The following is a 6,318-nucleotide window of genomic DNA, read 5'->3' as shown; positions in this document are numbered from 1 at the left end:
TAAATTTCAGATTTAATGGTGTGCATATGTGCACAAAAATTTTAGATTTAATGGTACATATATGTATATAAAAATTTTAGATTTAAAGGTGTGCATATGTGCACAAAATTTTTTTATTTAATAGTGTGCATATGTGCACACTAATTTTGATATGCAAATGTGCACAAAAAAATTAATTTGAATGGTGTGCATATGTACACAAAAATTTTAGTTTGAATATTGCACATATGTGCAAATTTTTTTTTGATTTAATGGTATGCATATGTGAAAAAAAAATTTAGTTTCAATGATGTGCAAATATGCACAAAAAAAAACAGTTTGAATTGTGTTCATATGTGTACAAAAATTCTAGTTTTAATGGAGTGTTCGTATGCAAAGAAAATTTTGTTTCAATGGGTTGCATATGTGCATAAAAATTCTGTTTTAATGGCAAACACATGTACACAAAAAAATCAGTTTTAATAGTGTGTATATGTGCACAAAAAAATTTGATTTAATAGTGTGCTTACGTGCACAACATTTTTTGTTTCAATAACGTGAAAATGTATACAAAAATTCCAGTTTGAATGATATAAATATGTACATAAGGATTTTAGTTTTAATGGAGTGTTTATATGCAAAAAAAGTTTTGTTTCAATGGGTTGCATATGTGTAAAGAATTTTTTTTTAACTGTGTGTACATGTATACATAAATTTTAGTTTTAATAGTGTGCATATGTGCATTAAAAATTCTATTGTAATAATATGTTTATGTACACAAAAGATTCTATTTTAATGTGATGCACATGTATACAAAAAAAATGGTTTTGATGGTGTGTTTATGTGCACAAAAAATTTGAATTTATCATATGCACGTGATGTAATGCCCCAACTTTTTATAGTAAAAAATTTGGAGTAATTTTTTTTTTTAAATAGTAGAAGTGCGAAAACACAAGTCGAGTGCATTATAGGGTAAAACAGAGAAGTACCAAAAAACATATCATTCATTAATTAAAACATTAATGTCATTAACTACATCTTATAATAGAAATGTAAATCTACTAATCAGAGTTCAAACATAAAATACTAAGATAAATGAGATCTCTTGGCTATTTCCATAATGACACCTCGATGCTCTGATTTAGTTGTTACCTAAAAACAATTAAAGCAGAAGGGTCAGACTCCCCTGTCTGCATAAGAGGCATTATATTTATATGTGGTGCCCAGTGTCCTATGTATAAATATGTGCAACATCTACAAATATAACTAGCATGAAAATTTATATCATTCTAAGAAAATATTTATGCTTTTTAATTCATGATACAATGCAAAAGATAACTGAATGAAAGGTACATTCATTCACATTAGTATAAGTTGTAGATTCCACAAGTTTTACGAATGTCATATCAATAATTCACAATTTTCCAATGATAAGTTTTCCATTCAACTTAAATTATTTAATGTTTATCTTATTCTTACCCTGTGGGTACTCACAGGCATAGACCTCGTAGCGGACCAAGACCATACGAGGGTCTATTAATTAATAACCCGTATGACTAGCCGTACGGATATCCAAAGGGGACGGTCTGTGACCGAGAGAGAACTCCCCAGTGGCTAGAACAAGATTTAGGATGCACCCTTGACACTTTTGCAGAAGACTTCGATCTACCACCTAGGATACTCTGGTAGTCCTGGTCCCCTAACTTCGTGGACCGGGGACTCGCTGAGACGCCTAGCTCCTACGAAAATACAAGAATGTCCACGAAGCTTGTATCATCCACCCTCTCTAAGGTAGACCATGGGTCCAGTAACATATACCGTATTTCAGGTATACCCAGAGCCCGAAGAATCCAGTAACATACACCATCTTGCAGGTGTACCCAGAATCTCGAAGATTTTATTTTTATATTTTTATTTAACCTCTTCTTTATAACCATGTGCGAGCTTTCGCACTACGAGAGATCCGGTAACATATACCCACTTTCAGGTATACCCAGAGCCTCATGAATCTCCTGTTTATAATTGCATTTTGATTTCTCAATTATTTTCTTGTGCGAGTCATTGCACCACAGAGGATTCTCAAAATCCCGAAACTGACTTAAGGTTCACACACATAGTATTCATTTCTGAGTCAGGGTGCCATAAGCACCATCAAGGTAGCATTTCTCAGAACATGTCTCGACTCAGAACTCACATTTTTAAACATTTGTTCCTGAGTTATGGCGTACGCATTCGTACCCACAAATTTTGCCATCCATGTGGCATATCGGCTTGATCCCTTATATATATATATATATATATATATATATATATATATATATATATATATATATATATATATATATATATATATATATATATTTGAAAGGCTCTTGCATGGTTTGGTAAAACCATAGGTATGCCCTAGCACCATGAACCATTGACTCGAGGTGGCCTTGCAGTTACCACCATGACATAGGAGACCCGAAACATGAAACCTCTTTATCGCCACCAGTTCAAGAGGAGTTGGGGCACTTGGTCTGGTTTATCACCCTCACCGGTACGAGGCTACAACTACCACTTTGAGAAGAGTTAGATGTTGTGGGCTGCAATATACCTAACCACATTCCGGATGCCTACTGACCACAGAATCAATACAGTTTGCGGCCATGGTATGAGTCAGACCAGACTGGAGTCAAACCGACCCCAGGCCAAAACCTGGTATGGGCTCTGCTAACTATGGCACACCCATACCAATTGAAATTTAAGCATCGGTATTCAGCCCAACACGTCACGACAGATTGATGTTTCAGTCCTACGTTGGCATTGCCAATGCCATCACTAATGCTGAAACACTACTAGTTTTGCCTACCATCCCCACTCGATGGTAGGAACCACCACCAGATTGAACCCAACCGTGGGTTGGGTTCACCCCAACAAGGAACGGCGAGCCAACCTAATCTCCTTGCACCTATGTGCAAAACCAACTTTAACAACAATGGTAAAGGTTGATAATTGTCTATATTCTTTTTCTTTTTTTTAAATGTCATCGGTCACACCACTTCAAGGTGGATAGTTGCATGGCTGATGCCAATCTAGCTTAACTATATATGTTGGTTGTCATACACAACATAAAGCATCTGCATATCTCACGTCAAATGAAGGTAAAGTAATCACAACGATACATTTTTTTTCAATAAGGATCTAATTTACACGTTTTTACACACTTAGATCTATACACATATTTTTCTTTGATCGAGAACAAGGCATCTGTATGACAAACCATCATTCAGCCATAGGTAAAGGAAAAAGCATTTAGTTAATGCTATGACCTACACTTATAATTTTCTCTAATACTGTCCTAAATTACAAATTTAACTAAAAAAAATCACCGCAATTGCCCTATGCATTAACATGATACAACATGGAGGAAAACAAGTTATTTATGCTATTTTAAATGTATAAATTTTTGAACATTACAAATATGAAGGTCTATGTGTTTCTGTCCTGGTACCCTTGTATGCATATATACTGTATGCGTACTAGATTTACAACAGTGTTAATAAGGATACACGATGGCATGTGATGGCTCCCTTTTAGCCTGTTATTGTTTAAATTTTTTTGTATATAAAATTAACAACCAACGTTCAGCATGCATAAGGTTGTACATAGGTAAGATTTTACATAACATGTTTCATGATCATCTTGAATCTGTATTCATTACAGAATATTCAAACCAGCATGCATATACTGCTGGAAACTTATCTCCATCAAAGTGATCGGGCATGCAGGTGCACGCCCATACATATAAAGTAACCAATCAAGGCCCACCCAAAGTGCTGGCTCGTGGTTACATGTTTTTTTTTTATGCAGCTTAGCACAAGGTCGGGTACAAGTGTGTAGCAGTGGCACACGGCTTCCTCAATGTCCATCATGGCGAAAGCTATTGGCTGGGCCATTACGTGTCGTCATATAGACGAATAGGTGGCTTAGCCCAAACACGAGTGGCCTCATAACCCTATTGCCTGCATAAGTCGGTGGTGTTGTCGCAAACAACCCTGGTGGTGCTGCAACATGGTTCCGCTACAGGACATCGAACACTTGCACATAAAAACAAATAATACTCCTTACCTCTTTGGAGTCTCACGACGGCAAGGCTGCAACCCCTTCTCTTCGTTAGAGCGGCACCCCACGTCGATAATTGATGTTCACGCGTTCAGCAAGGGAGGTCCACACACATGGTGGGAGAGAAGGGTGGATGGCCAAAAACGTTAAGAGAGAGAGAGAGAGAATCTGAAACGCTTTCTCCTCCTCAACCTTTAATTCTTTCTCTCCCCACGTAGGGGAGTTTTGGTTTTTCAAAAACTCAACTTCCAGCCCACCTTTTTAGTGGGGGTTTGGAGGTCCCAACATTGCCCCTCCATCACATTAGCAAATGTATCTTCAACATCCATTTTTTTTCTTTAGTGGTACCCTCCCCCATTTGGTGGGATTTTCCTTGTTTCTTGGAAAAGGGGAAACAAAAAGGCCAACTCCCACATATTTATTGTGGGAGAGGGTTTAGGAGGTAGGGGTTTAACCAACCCACGATTTTTCCTCGTTTTATTTATTTATTTATTTATTTTCAAAGTAAAAATCCCACTTTTCTATGCAAAAAGGTGAAATTCGTTCACAAGATGTTTTAAACCAGGGTCTTCAACCTAAGGGGTAACGAGCCCCACCACTTGTGTTATGTTGCTTTTCGTTGCAAAGGGTGTGAATTAAATTGTATATAACCCTTTCAGTTTTGTTCCGGATTTCATAAAAAAATAATGCTTTTCACTTCTACGTGGGCGCACCATGGGTTTTGAATTTGGGTTGTGGCTCCACACAACTGTGCGTCCTACCACTACACCACATCATCACTTCGTGTTTATTTTTGTAAGCAATTTCTTTTTATGTCATATTGGGACGTTTTTCCCTCGTTGATGGATTTCTTCCATTTTCACATGGATTTTTCTCCTGTTTGTTCTAAACTTGCCCTCTCTTACCTTAAATGTGTTTTGGATCTCACGCTATTATCCTGAAAACCATTGAATTTACCACTGGGTCCCGTGAACTGGGTCGGATTATCGGATCTAGCCAAGATCCGGATCCAAATACCAATTTTGAGGGTTTGTTACCGGTTTCTTCTAGAAACCTCAAGTCATTAAAATTGTATTGCATAGCATAAAATCTTACTATTTCACATAAATGCTTCACTTTCATTCGTTTAGAATTCCATAAATTTCACGGGTTTTACATCCTTTCCCTCTAAAAAGAAAATTTTGTCCGCGAAATTTGTAATATATATCAATCAAACAATTGAGGGTACTTGTTCTTCATTGTTGCTTTCGGTTCCCACTTGCATTCTTCTAAGTCATGATGTCTCCATCTCACTTTGACTAATGAGATGATCTTGTTTCGCATCACCCTCTCACTGTGATCTACGATTTCGACCAGTCTCTCTTCTACAGTTAGATCTTCTTGTACACTGATGTCCTCAAACTAAATCACATGTGACGGATATTGAATGTATTTTCTCAACATCGATACATGAAATACATTATGAATCTTGACAAGTTGAGATGGTAGCTCAACTCGATAAGCACTTTCGCCGATCCGCTCTAAAATAGGGGAAGGTCCGATGTATCTAGGACTCAACTTCCCCTTCTTTTTGAATATGAAAACGCTCTTGGTCGGCGATACCTTGACAAACATTGCATCTCCCACTTCAAAACTAAGCTCTCTGCATCGCTGATCTGCATAACTTTTCTGTCAACTCTATGGTGCTCTAAGTCAATCTCGTATCTTCTGTATTTGTTCAGTGTAATGTTGAAGTTCCATTGGCGACTCAACTTTTCTTTCGCCAACTTTATCCCAATATACTGGTGACCTACAAGGCCGCCCATACAGTGCTTCGAAGGGCGCCATGCCAATACTCGCATGGTAGCTATTATTGTAAGTGAATTCTGCTAGTACCACGTGAGTGTCTCATTCGCCTTTCCAATCCAGCATACAGGCACGAAGCATGTCCTCCAGTGTTTGTATGGTCCTTTCTGACTGTCTGTCGGTTTGTGGATGAAAGGCATTGCTGAACTTCAACTTAGTTCCCAATGCCTTTTGTAACTACCCCCACAATCGTGAGGTAAACCAAGGGTCTCTGTCGGATATGATAGAGATTGACACCCCATGTAATCGTACTATCTCCTGGATATACAGGTCGATCAAGCTCTCAAGTGACTGATTCTTCCTCATTGGTAGGAAATGTGCTGACTTAGTGAGTCGATCAACCACTACCCAAATAGAGTCATGGTTCTTTCGGGTTTGCGGTAACCCCAT

The sequence above is a fragment of the Nuphar pumila genome, chromosome 11 (assembly GCF_984573655.1).
Source record: "Nuphar pumila chromosome 11, dmNupPumi1.hap1.1, whole genome shotgun sequence".
Taxonomy (NCBI): Eukaryota; Viridiplantae; Streptophyta; class Magnoliopsida; order Nymphaeales; family Nymphaeaceae; genus Nuphar; species Nuphar pumila.
Note: the sequence above shows the minus strand (reverse complement) of the source record.